Genomic DNA, 12928 nt, shown 5'->3' with positions numbered 1-12928 from the left:
CCAGCATGGTGAAACCTTGCCTCTACTAAAAGTACAAAAATTAGCTGGGTGTGGTGGCACATGGCTGTAATCTCAGCTACTCAGGAGGCTGAGGCAGGAGAATCACTTGAACCGAGGCAGAGGTTGCAGTGAGTTGAGATTGAGCCACTGTACTCCAGCCTGGGCAACAGAGTAAGACTCAGTCTAAAAAAAAGAAAGAAAGAAAGTGGGTTGTAGGCATGTAACCCCTTGAAAACACATTGGAAAAATTCACCAGAAGACTTCTTGTTTGTTGATTTCGTATTTCTCATGTTTCTAACAGACATCTGCTCGGTAGTTTACAAGGTATGTGACCTTAAGCAAATTATTCTTTCTGAAGCTCAGTATCTTTACCTATGAAATGGGGGTTATGGGCCGGGCACAGTGGCTCATGCCTGTAATACCTGTACTTTGGGAGGCCAACGCTGGTGGGTCACTTGAGGCCAGGAGTTTGAGACCAGCCTGGCCAACATGGGGAAACCTCGTCTCTACTAAAAATACAAAAATTAACCAGGTGTCATGCTGGGCACCTGTAATCCCAGCTGCTTGGAAGGCTGAGGCAGGAGAATCACCTGAACCTGGGAGGTGGAGGTTGCAGTGAGTGGACATTGTGCCACTGCACTCCAGCCTGGCTGACAGAGCAAGACTCCATCTAAAAAAAAAAAAAAAAAATGCTCTTTCTCTGGTCCATGCTTCCAAGATAACAAAGGAAAGAATGAACAGGGCCAGGCACGGTGGTTTATGCCTATAATCCCAGCACTTTGGGAGGCTGAGGTGGGCAGATCACGAAGTCACAAGTTTGAGACCTGCCTGGCCAACATGGTGAAACCCTGTCTCTACTAAAAATACAAAAATTAGCCAGGCTTGGTGGGGCATGCTTGTAATCCCAGATACTCAGTAGGCTAAGGCAGGAGAATCTTTGGAACTGGGGAGGCAGAGGTTGCAGTGAGCCGAGATTACGCCACTGCACTGCAGCCTGGGCGACAGAGCAAGACTCCATCTCAAAAAAAAAAAAGAAAAAAGGAACAATGGTCGTGCCAAGAAGGGCTGCAGTCATGTGCAGTCTATTTGCTCCAAGAACTTCACCCAATGCATGCCCAAGGACAAGGCCATTAAGAAATTCATCATTCGAAACATAGTGGAGGCTGCAGCAGTCAAGGACATTTCTGAGGCAAGCGTCTTAGATGCCTACGTGCTTCCCAAGCTGTGTGTGAAGCTACATTACTGTGTGAGTTGTGAAATTCACAGCAAAGTAGTCAGGAATCGATCTTGTGAAGCCTGCAAGGTACATTTAGACCTGTGGGTGCTGCCCCACAACCCCAACAAGGCCCATGTAAGGAGCTGAGTCCTTAAAGACTGAAGACAGACTATTCCATCTAAAATAAAATGGAAATTGTACTTTAAAAAAATTAAAAGAGAAATGGGGGTTATAATACTTAACCACTAGTTTGTTACAAGGATGAAATTAGCCAGTTTATGTAGAGCATTTGGCTCTGTTCCAGACGCTCAGAGGTGCTCAATAAATGGGGGCTATTATTACTATTAATTAAATTATAATAATTAGTATTGTTTCCTAAGGCTGCTGCAGCAAAGTACCAACAACTGTGTAGCTTAAAACAAAAATCTGGCAGCTAGAGGTCTAACATCGAGGTGTCAGTAGGGCCAGGCTTCCTTTAAAGGCACAAGGGAGGGGACTATCCAGTGCCTCTCTATGAGCTTCTGGTAGCTTCAGGTGTTTCTTGCATCACTCCAGTCACATGCCTGTCTTCTTCCTGTGTGTCTTCACATCATCTCTCTGTACCTGTCTGTCTCTGTGTCCAGATTCCCGAGCCCCCCATTTTTTTTGAGTCAGGGTCTCACTCTGTTGCCCAGGCTGGAGTGCAGTGACACAGTCTCGGCTGATTGCAACCTCTGCTTCCCAGGCTCAAGTGATTCTCCAGCCCCAGCTCCCTGAGTAGCTGGGACTATAGGCATGAGCCACCACACCTGGCTAAATTTTTAATTTTTGTTTTTTTTGTGTGGAGACTGGGTTTCTTCATGTTGCCCAGGCTGGTCTCAAACTCCTAAGCTCAAAGCGATCTGCCTGCCTCAGCCTCCCAAAGTGCTGGGATTACAGGCATGAGCCACCATGCCTGGCCCAAATTTCCCTTTTCTATAGAAACACATGTCCTACTGCACCTCATTATAACTTGATTACCTCTCTAAGAGACCCCATTTCCAAATATGGAAGGTCATGTTCTGAGGTTCTGGGGATTAGGACTTCAACATATGTGTGGGCCGCAGGGAAGGACACAATTTGACCCAGAGCAGTCATATTGCCTGTTATCACCAAGGAGAAATTCCCTGCCCAGCTTTCGCACAAAAATAGAAAGTAAGTAAGCGCTAGACAAGATCCAAATACCTGTTCTTTAGAGGGACTAACAAAAAGGCCTTTTAATTGCCATCTCTTTCCCTGAAGCTGCTCCCACAGCAGGCCACTCCCCGACATCCTTCCCTGTCCCTCCAACGTCCCTCTGGATTCCCAAACAATGCCTAATTCTATTATTTCCAGTGATTTCCCCGTGGGCAGCAGTTTATTCCTGTCATCAAGTCTCTGATGAAATCTTTAGCTATGAAATGTTTAGTCCAATCCCAACAAATCGTGTATAGTGTTAACATGTCACAAGCTGCCCGCGGCCTGCATTATGTGGTAATTTGGAAGCGAGAGAAGTGATAATCTAGGGTCGGGCTTCTTTTGTGAGCTTGCATTAATGCTGTAGCCAGTGATGTCAATTGACAGCCCATCGATTTGGGCTAATAGGGCACAGAGGGGGCAGAATTGGGGTGAGAAAGGGAATAAAGGATATCGACAGCCAGTCGCCAGGATCCAGGCAGCTTTTAATCTATTATTGCCCTCTTTTAATGCAACTTCTGTGTCAACTGCATTTACTTCCACCAGCTCTGCCTGCTGGGCTGAACTGTGCAGCCAGTGGGGTACCACCCCCAGAGTGGCTCGAAGTTCCCCAGTATTGATTCTTGGATGCTCTGGGGTGTGAATTATAATTATTTCATTAAGCCCTTTAATGGGTATCAACTATGAACCTTCCCCAGCTTAGGTTGGGGAGGCCAGGGCGAGGTCCACATCATTAATCTATGTTCATCTCGTTGCCACCAATCGTCCTACTCTCGACCCTGATTTTTTTTCTCCCCTTTTTTGAAAGTTTTTAGTTTGTTAAGCTTCTCATAAAAAATCCACAATGGCCACAGATAACATCATTGCAGCACCTTTACTCTTTCTGATGTGATCCAATCTCCAGCTCCCTTTTTTGCCAGCGCCAACATTGGCCTTTGCAGTCCCCCTAACTTACTTCATTCTGTTCCTGCGTTCCTTCGTTGCTCTCTTGAGGTCTTTTTCTTCTCACACAGGCCACGTCTTGCAAGTCCGTGTTTGGGTTCCTTTTTCTTTGCGTAATCCAGGGAATCATCAATCACGCCAAAGCCAGTTGTCTTGCCACCACCACCATGAGTTCTGAATCCAAATACAGAGATGACATCCAGTGTGGCCTTGTGCATTTTGGCTAGTTTTTCCCGAATTTCTGTCTTAGGCACCGTTGCCTTCCCGGGGTCAAGGACATCAGTGACCATTTGTTTCCTCTGAAGTTGTCGGTTGGTCATGAACTTCCCAGTGCAGATACTTACTGTGTCGTTCTTGATGGTGGCCTATCCTCAGACAGCCAGGTAGGAAAAGCTTCTTTTTTTTTTTTTTGAGATGGAGTTTCGCTCTTGTTGCCCAGGCTGGAGTGCAATGGCGCAGTCTCAGCTCACTGCAAACTCCACCTCCCAGGTTCAAGCAATTCTCCTGCCTCAGCCTCCAGAGTAGCTGGGATTACAGGCATGTGCCACCATGCCTGGCTAATTTTTTGCATTTTTACTAGAGACGGGGTTTTTCCATGTTGGTCAGACTGGTCTCAAACTCCCAACCTCAGGTGATCCACCCGCCTTGGCCTCCCAAAGTGCTGGGATTATAGGCATGAGCCACTCCACCTGGCCCTTTTTTTTTTCACCTATTATCAGGTCTGTGGTTTTAGTGGGAAGCAGGGCAGTCTGCTCCCAGAGAGGAACTGGGAAGAGGAGCTGGCTGATTTGGGGAGATTGGAGGGGAGGCCATGGTGGAGCAGACTGCAGCGTTGGCTACTCCCACTAAGGGACTGCTAATCACGGTGTCAGATCTGCTTTGCCCAGCTCTGGTTTGCCTGTGCAGGGAGGTGACACAGGAGACCTTGGGACAAAGTGAGAGATCTTGAAGCTGCTTCTTGTGCGGCTTTGAGTCCTGACATAGCTCTGGAATATTCCATCCCCTTGCTACATCATCCACCACCTTTACTAGGGTGCTGTGGATTCAAAGAACTATGAAACACTGCTTTGTGCCCCCAAGGAGTTTAAACTTTAGTAAGAGGAAAAGGGATGAACATGTAAATATGTAGCAATGAAACAGACACCAATAAGCATTGAGAAAGAGCAGAGGACAGGGAGTTATGAAATCCAGTGGAAGAAGCATTTGACCCAAGCTTGAGGATGGAGGGAGACTTCCTGGAGGAGCAAATGCCTAAGCTGAGCCTGAAGAATGGGCAGGAGATGGCCAGATGAGAGACAGGAAGAGCAGCCCTGTCCATGGGAACAGCATGTTCCAAAGGCACAGAAGCGAAGGCAAGACGGTACATGAGATTTTGCAACCTCATTCTTGAAGTAAGGCTCAGACTTTATATGAGGAAAAGTCCCAGCCCTCACTCAGGTTTCTTGCCTTCTCACCCACCTCCCACTGTGGATACATCTTACCTGGAGCCTTAAGAAGGCTCAGAAAGAGCCTCAGATGCATTTCTCACCATTTTACCAGGTGCTTTCTTGTTTGAACCAAACTTTCATTTAGGCCAAGAGTGATTTTTATTTCCGGCTTTTCACTTCTTTGGTTCCTAGGGTGGTTTAAAAACATGTCTGCTTTTTTTTTTTTTTTTTGAGACGGAGTCTGGCTCTGTCACCCAGGCTGGAGTGCAGTGGCGCAGTCTCAGCTTACTACAACCTCCGCCTTCTGGGTTCAAGAGACTCTCCTGCCTCAGCCTCCTGACTAGCTGAGACTACAGGTGTGCACCACCATGCCTGAATAATTTTTGTATTTTTAGTAGAGATGGGGTTTCACCATGTTGGCCAGGCTGATCTAAAACTCCTGACCTCATGATCCACCCGCCTCAGCCTCCCAAAATGCTGGGATTACAGGCGTGAGCCACCATGCCTGGCCTTAATTTTTGTATTTTTAGTAGAGTTGGGGTTTTGCCAGGCTGGTCTTGAACTCCTTACCTCAGATGATCCACCAGCCTCGGCCTGCCAAAGTGCTGGGATTACAGGCATAAGCTACTGCACCTGGCCTTCTTTTTCATTTTTTTTTTTTTTTTTTTTTGAGAGTGAGTTTTGCTCTATCACCCAGGCTGGAGTACAATGGCACCATCTCGGCTCACTGCAACCTCTGCCTCCCAGGTTCAAGCAATTCTTCTACCTCAGCCTCCCAAGTAGCTGGGATTACAGGCACCTGCTATCATGCCCAGCTAACTTTTGCATTTTTAGTAGAGATGGCCACCTTGTTGGCCAGGCTGGTCTTGAACCCCTGACCTCAAGTGATCCGCCCACTTCAGCCTCCCAAAGTGCTGGGATTACAGGCTTCAGCCACCACACCTGGCCCTTTTATTTTTTTTATTTTTTAATTTTTTTTTAGCATACAGAGTCTAATTCCTCTCCCTTTGAATGTGGGCTGGCCTCAGGCACTGACTTCTAATGGATAGAATGAGAAAGTGACACTGGGTAACTTCCAAGTCTAGATTATTAAAGCCATGGTATTTCCACCTGGCTCTCTGAATGTTCATTGTTCCTTCAGCTGCCTTGTAGGATGTCTGGTCCTCTTGAGGCCTGTATTTGGAAAAGTTACATAGAGAGAGGGGAGGGGCCTGAGGGGCCTCAGCTGTTCCAGCCCCCAGCTGTTTGAGTGGGTCCTGGCTTGGGAGCCAGACATGTGAGTGAGGATGCCTTGGAGATGACTCCAGTCCCAGCCACCAGCTGACTGCATCTTCATGGGAGAACCCGAGTAAGAACTGTTCAGCTGAGCCCAGTCAACCCCCAGGTTCATGAGCAAAATAAATGTTGGGTTTTGTTTGTTTGAGACAGAGTCTCGCTCTGTCACCTGGGCTGGAGTGCAGTGGTAATCATAGCTCACTGCAGCCTCAAACTCTTGGGCTCAAGCAATCCTCTGGCCTCAGCCTTCCAAGTAGCTGGGGCTATAAACATCCACCACCACTCCTGGCTAATTTTTTTGTTAGTTTGTATTTTGTAGAGACTGGGTCTTGCTATATTGCCTAGGCTGGTCTTGAACTCCTCGCCTTAAGCAATCCTCCCACCTTCACCTCCTCAGTGCTAGGATTACAGGCATGAGCCATTCTGCCTGGCCACGTTATTGTTTTTAAGCTACTATTTTAGGGTAGTTTGTTACACAATAATGAATAACTAGAACAGTTAGATTTGGTAACATTTGTGTTTAATTAAGTTTCGTTATTAAGCTTTATAGTAAGTCTTAAAGTCAGGTAATGAGATCCCCACCTTTGAATTTTTTTGTTTTTGAGATGGAGCCTTGCTCTGTCACCTAGGCTGGAGTGCGGTGGTGCAGTCTTGGCTCACTGCAACCTCTGTGTCCCAGGTTCAAGCAATTTTCCTGCCTCAGCCTCCCAAGTAGCTGGGATTATAGGTGCCCACCACCATGCCCAGCTAATTTTTGTATTTTTAGTATAGACAGGGTTTCATCATGTTGGCCAGGCTGGTCTTGAACTACTGACGTCAAATAATCTGCCTGCCTCGGCCTCCCAAAGTGCTGAGATTACAGGCCTGACCTCAAATAATCTGCCTCTCTTGGCCTCCGAAAGTGCTGGGATAATAGGTGTGAGCCACTGCTCCCAGCTGTTTTGCTTTTTCAAGATTGCTTTAGTTCTTCTAGATCTTTGCTTTTTTATGTAATTCTTAAAAATCAACTGAATTTCCACAAAAATAACCGATTTGACTTATACTTAAGATTTTAGGCCATGTGCGGTGGCTCACGCCTGTAATCCCAGCACTTTGGGAGGTCAAGGTGGGCAGATCATGAGGGTAGGAGTTCGAGACCAGCCTGGCCAACATGGTGAAACCTCCTCTCTACTAAAAATACAAAAATTAGCCAGACGTGGTGGTAGGTGCCTGTAATCCCAGCTACTTGGGAGGCTAAGGCAGGAGAATCGCTTGAACCCAGGAGGCGGAGGTTGCAGTAAGCCACGACCACGCCATTGTACTCCAGCCTGGGTGACAGAGTGAGACTCCATCTCCCGGTGCCACCACTCCTGGCTAATTTTTTTGTATTATTAGTAGAGATGGGGTTTCACCATGTTGGCCAGGTCAGTCTCAAACTCCTGACCTCAGGTGATCCACCCGCCTTGGCCTCCCAAAGTGCTGGGATTATGGGTGTGAGCCACCGCACCCATGCTGGATTTTGTATTTTTTGTAGAGGCAGGTTTCACTATGTTGCCAAGGCTGGTTTTGAAGTCCTGGGCTCAAGCAGTCCACCTGCCTCGGTCTCCTGAAGTGTTGGGATTACAGGTGTGAGCCACGTGCCCGACCTTCTTTTCTTTTCTTTTCTTTTTTAGAGACAAGGGCTTGCTCTGTCATCCAGGCAGAAGTACAGTGGCGCCATTGATCATAGTGCATTGTAGCCTCAAATTCCTAGGCTCAAAGAATCCTCTTGCTTCAGCCTCCCAAGTAGTTGGTACTACAGGTGTGTGCCACTACACCTGGCTAAGTTTTTAATTTTTTGTAGAGACATGGTCTCACTACATTGTCTAGGCTGGCCTCAAACTTCTGGCCTTAAGCAATCCTCCCATCTTGGCCTCCCAAAGTGCTGTGATTACAGGTGTGAGCCATCGTGCCTGGCCATCATAGTCTGTTTATTCACCGTCTAAGTTAAAAAGCTCTCTCGAGTCTACACAGCACCTGACACATACTGGGTACACAATACAACCTTTGGGAAAAAGAAAGACAGTATAATTACTGTTAGTAATATTAATAACAAGTAGCAGCAGCAACTAATATTTACAAACTTTAAAAAATTTTAAGATTAAAATAGTTAATTGTAGTAGAACACACATAACATACAATTTACCATCTTAATCACTTGTAAGTGTACAGTTCAGTAGTGTTAAGTGTATTTACATCATTGTGTAACTTGTCTTCAGTCTTTTTCATCTTGCAGAATAGTAGCTCTACCCACTAAATACATTCTCAGTTTCCCCACCCCCAAGCCCCTGGCAATTACCATGCTACTTTTTGTTTCTATGAATTTGACTATTCTAAATACTTTATAAATATACAGAACCTTTTTATGACAAACTGTTTATATATATATATATATTTGAGACAGAGTCTCACTCTGTTGCCCAGGCTGGAGTGCACTGGCTCAATCTTGGCTCACTGCAACTTCTGCCTCCCAGGTTCAAGCAATTCTCCTGCCTAAGCCTCCCAAGTAGCTGGGACTACAGGTGCACACCATCACTTCCGGCTAATTTTTGTATTTTTAGTGGAGATGGGGTTTCACCATGTTGGCCAGGCTGGTCTGGAACTCCTGACATCAGGTGATCCACCTGCCTCGGCCTCCCAAAGTGCTGGAATTGCAGGCGTGAGCCACCGCGCCTGGCCTGATTTTACATTTCTTATCTTATTTGATTGCAACAATACTCTTACAAGGAGGCAAGGACAGAACCTCTTAGAGATAAACCTGGAATATTTACATTTTTTTTAGGCTCCTAAGATATTAAGAAATGCCAAACCAAGAATATAAAAAATTGTGATACATTTAAAACTTTAATGAGTGAATGCTTTTATTTTATTTACTTATTTCTTTTTCTTTTTTTTTCTTACATTTCTCTGAAGAGTAAAAGGGTTTTTTTGTTGTTGTTCTTTTTTTTTTTTTTTCAGATGAAGTTTCGCTCTTGTTGCCCAGGTTGGAGTGCAATGGTGCCTCACTGCAAACTCTACCTCCCAGGTTCAAGCGATTCTTCTGCCTCAGTCTCCCAAGTAACTGGGATTACAGGCATGCACCACCACGCCTGGCTTATTTTTTGTATTTTTAGTAGAAATGGGGTTTCTCCATGTTGGTGAGGCTGGTCTTGAACTCCCAACCTCAGGTGATCTGCCCGCCTCGGCCTCCCAAAGTGCTGAGATTACAGGCATGAGCCATTGCACCCGGCCAAGTGAATGCTTTTGAAAAATGCAATGCTGGCCAGCTATGGTGGCTCATGCCTGGAATCCCAGCACTTTAGGAGGCAGAGGCAGGAAGATCGCTTAAAGAAGTCAGGAGTTTGAGACCAGCCTGGGCAGAAAACCATATCCCATCTCTACAAAAAAAAAAGTAAAGAAAAATGCAATGCAGGGCAAGTGTGGTGTCTCCTGCCTGTAATCCCAGCATTTCGAGAGGCCCAGGCAGGAGGATCACTTGAGCCCAGCAGTTCAAGAGTAGCCTGGACAACACAGTGGGGGCCCATCTCTACAAAAAATTTCAAAAATTAGCCAAACATAGTGGCATGTGCCTGTAGTCCCAGCTACTCAGGAGGCTGGGGCAAGAGAATGGCTTGAGCCCACTAGGTCAAGGCTACAGTGAGCTGTGATTGCACCACTGCACTCCAACCTGGATAACAGAGCCAGACCCTGTCTTAAAACCAACCAACTAACCAACCTAAAAAATGCAATGCTATCCACTAGTCCTAGACAAAAATGTATTTTAAAAATACCTTTAGTGTGTACTGCAGAAGGGGTGGTCCAAAAATGACTCATAAGTTTCCAATGACAAATATCTCTCTTTTTTTTTTTTTTTAAATTGAGATGGGGTTTTGCCATGTGGCGTAGGTTGGCCTGGAACTCCCGGGCCCAAGCAAGCCACTGGTCTCGGCCTCCCAAAGTGCTGGGATTGCAGGCATGAGCCACTACTCTCAACTGAACATCTCCTTTTAATCTTATCAGTATTTCTCTTTGGCTGTGTGTGTGTGTGTGTGTGTGTGTGTGTGTGTGTGTGTGTGTGTGTGTGTTTGAGACAGAGTCTAACTCTGTCACACAGGCTGGAGTGCAATGGCACAATCTCAGCTTACTGCAACCTCAGCCTCCTGGGTTCAAGAGATTCACATGTCTTAGCCTCTGGAGTAACTGGGACTATTAGAGCTCACCACCTCGCCTGGCTAATTTTTTGTATTTTTAGTAGACATGGGGTTTTGCCATGTTTGGCCAGGCTGGTCTTGAACTTGCCTTGTGTGAGCCACTGTGCTTGGCCTGAATGTGTATTAATTTTAAGATAAGGTCAAAATCTAAACTTGTGACCACAAATTAATGCGAGGTTCAGGTGAAATGACCATTTCTCTCTTTCCACCAACACTTGTCGTTATGAAAAGCCATGGCGCAAATGTCATTCCCATTTTTTTTTTTTTGAGACGGAGTTTTGCTCTGTTGCCAGGCTGGAGTGCAGTGGTGCGATATCAGCTCACTGCAAACTCCACCTCCCGGATTCAAGTGATTCTTCTGCCTCAGCTCCTGAGTAGCTGGGACTACAGGCGTGCATCACCATGCCCAGTTAATTTTTTGTATATTTAGTAGAGATGGTGTTTCACCATGTTGGCCAGGATGGTCTCAATCTCTTGACCTCATTATCTGCCCGCCTTGGCCTCCCAAAGTGCTAGGATTACAGGTATGAGCCACCGTGCGCCCGGCCTGTTGTTCCCATTTTTATAAACCAAGAAAGCGTCTCAGCAAGGTATTGTTTCCACCCGAAGGCAGCACAGCAAATTTGGTAGCAGGGACAAGACTGGAACTTGGTCGCGAGGTAGAGGCCGGCAGTGAGCCGAGATCGCACCACTGCACTCCAGGCTGGGCGACGGAGTGAGACTCCTTCTCAAATATAAATAAATAAATAAGACTGGAACTTGGGTTTTGGCTATAAGCCTAAACACTCCAGACACCAAGCCTAACTGAGGGTGCTATGCATTTTGGACAGTGAGTGCCAAATATTCACATACTCTACTGTTGTCAGTTCACTGCAAACTTCCCTTGTGCTCCTGGCTGCAAGGGAAGTGGGCTGCCCAGGAGGGAGGGAGATCGCAGGCTCTGGGAGCCACCAAGAAGAGGTCTGACTAAAGTGATTTGGGTTTGCTGCAGAGGAGATTGAAGAATGGGGTGGCAGAGAGTGAGGAGGAGGGAGTTGCGTTAGATGACTTCCAGCTTCCTTTCAGACACCCCCCAGCACAGGGCCAAGCCCAAACCAGCAGCACAGCTACACTCTCCCGGGGAGGCGGGCTGGGCTGTGCATTCATTTCCCCACCTTGTCATTCACAGCAGCCTGCCACCGGTTGTTGGGCATCCATAGCTTAATTTGAACAAATGGGCTCTAGTTTCCTGAGGCGAACTGTCCGGGTGCCTCAGCCATCCATCAGTATTCTCTTCAGTCCCCCGGCAGCTGCTCACTCTGGGCTGGCTCAACCTGCACTGACCTCATCTTCCCACACAGAGCACAGGAGGACTTGGTAAAAATTAGTTATATTAGTGACTCCCCGAAACACTCCGTTTACTTGTGATATGACAAATATTTCAGCCATTAGGATCTCTCCGTCTCTTATCATCTTAAATGCACTCACTTACATTCCAAATCACTACTTAATTTAAAAGCCTATTTGTTGAGATTGTGACAGGCCCAGGGAAAAGGAGAGACAGACATTCACTCAGCTCTGGCTGGAATAGAATCAGACTTGGAACTTTGATTGAATCTTTCTCCCCAAGACTTATGCTCAGTCAGGTACGATCTAAACACTTAGGACACAAGAGACTTACAGGGCACCCATGCTGTAGAGATTTATAAGCTCTGCTTTGAAGTGGTCATGTGGCATGACCTTGGGCAAATGACTTCATTGCTGGGTGTCCTGGGTGTCCTTATGCTTCCTGACCTCCGGATACAGTGACTCATTTGGTGAATTTTCTTTCTTTCTTTTTTTTATTTTTTATTATTTTTTTTAAAGATGGGGTTTCACCATGTTGGTCAGGCTGGTCTTGAACTCCTGACCTCAGGTGATCCGCCCACCTTGGCCTCCAAAGTGCTTGGATTACAGGCGTGAGCCACCACGCCCGGCCTTCTTTCTTTTTTTTTGAGATAGAGTCTTGCTCTGTCACCCAGGCTGGAGTGCAGTGGCACTATCTCTACTCACTACAACCTCTGCCTCCCAGTTTCAAGCGATTCTCCTGCCTCAGCCTCCAGTCAAGCTAGGATTACAGGCGTGCACCACCACACCTGGCTAATTATTTATTTATTTTGTATTCTTAGTAGAGATGAGGGGTTTTACTACGTTGGCCAGGCTGGTCTCAAACTCCTGACCTCAAGTGATCTGCCCACATTGGCCTCCCAAAGTGCTGGGATTACCAGCGTGAGCCACTGTGCCTGCCCTGGTGAACATTCATTGAACCTCTAATAGGTGCTAGGCAACACAATAGATTCTGAGGTTACAAAGGCGAACGGCAAAAAAAAAACTCTTAGTTTCTTTTTAATAACAAGCATTTATAAAACACTCCTATTTGCCAACTATATGAAATACTCCACATGCTTTCTTTCATTTAATCCTCGCCATAATCCTATGAGGTAGACTACATTGTATTCCCATTTACAAATGAGGAGACTATTCTGTCTGACCCTTCGATCCATAATATTAAGCACCATGCAGTACTGTCTCCCCATATAGAACTTACCCTATTGGAATTTGTATGTTTGTTTGTTGTTTTGAGACAGAGTCTCACTCTGTTGCCCAGGCTGGAGTGCAGTGGGGCAATATCAGCTCATTGCAGCCTC

This window comes from Aotus nancymaae, unplaced genomic scaffold (genome assembly GCF_030222135.1).
Source record: "Aotus nancymaae isolate 86718 unplaced genomic scaffold, 86718_ANA_hifiasm-v0.15.2.pri h1tg000012l, whole genome shotgun sequence".
Classification (NCBI taxonomy): domain Eukaryota; kingdom Metazoa; phylum Chordata; class Mammalia; order Primates; family Aotidae; genus Aotus; species Aotus nancymaae.
The sequence above is the reverse complement of the archived record's forward strand: the minus strand, read 5'-3'. Positions refer to the sequence as shown.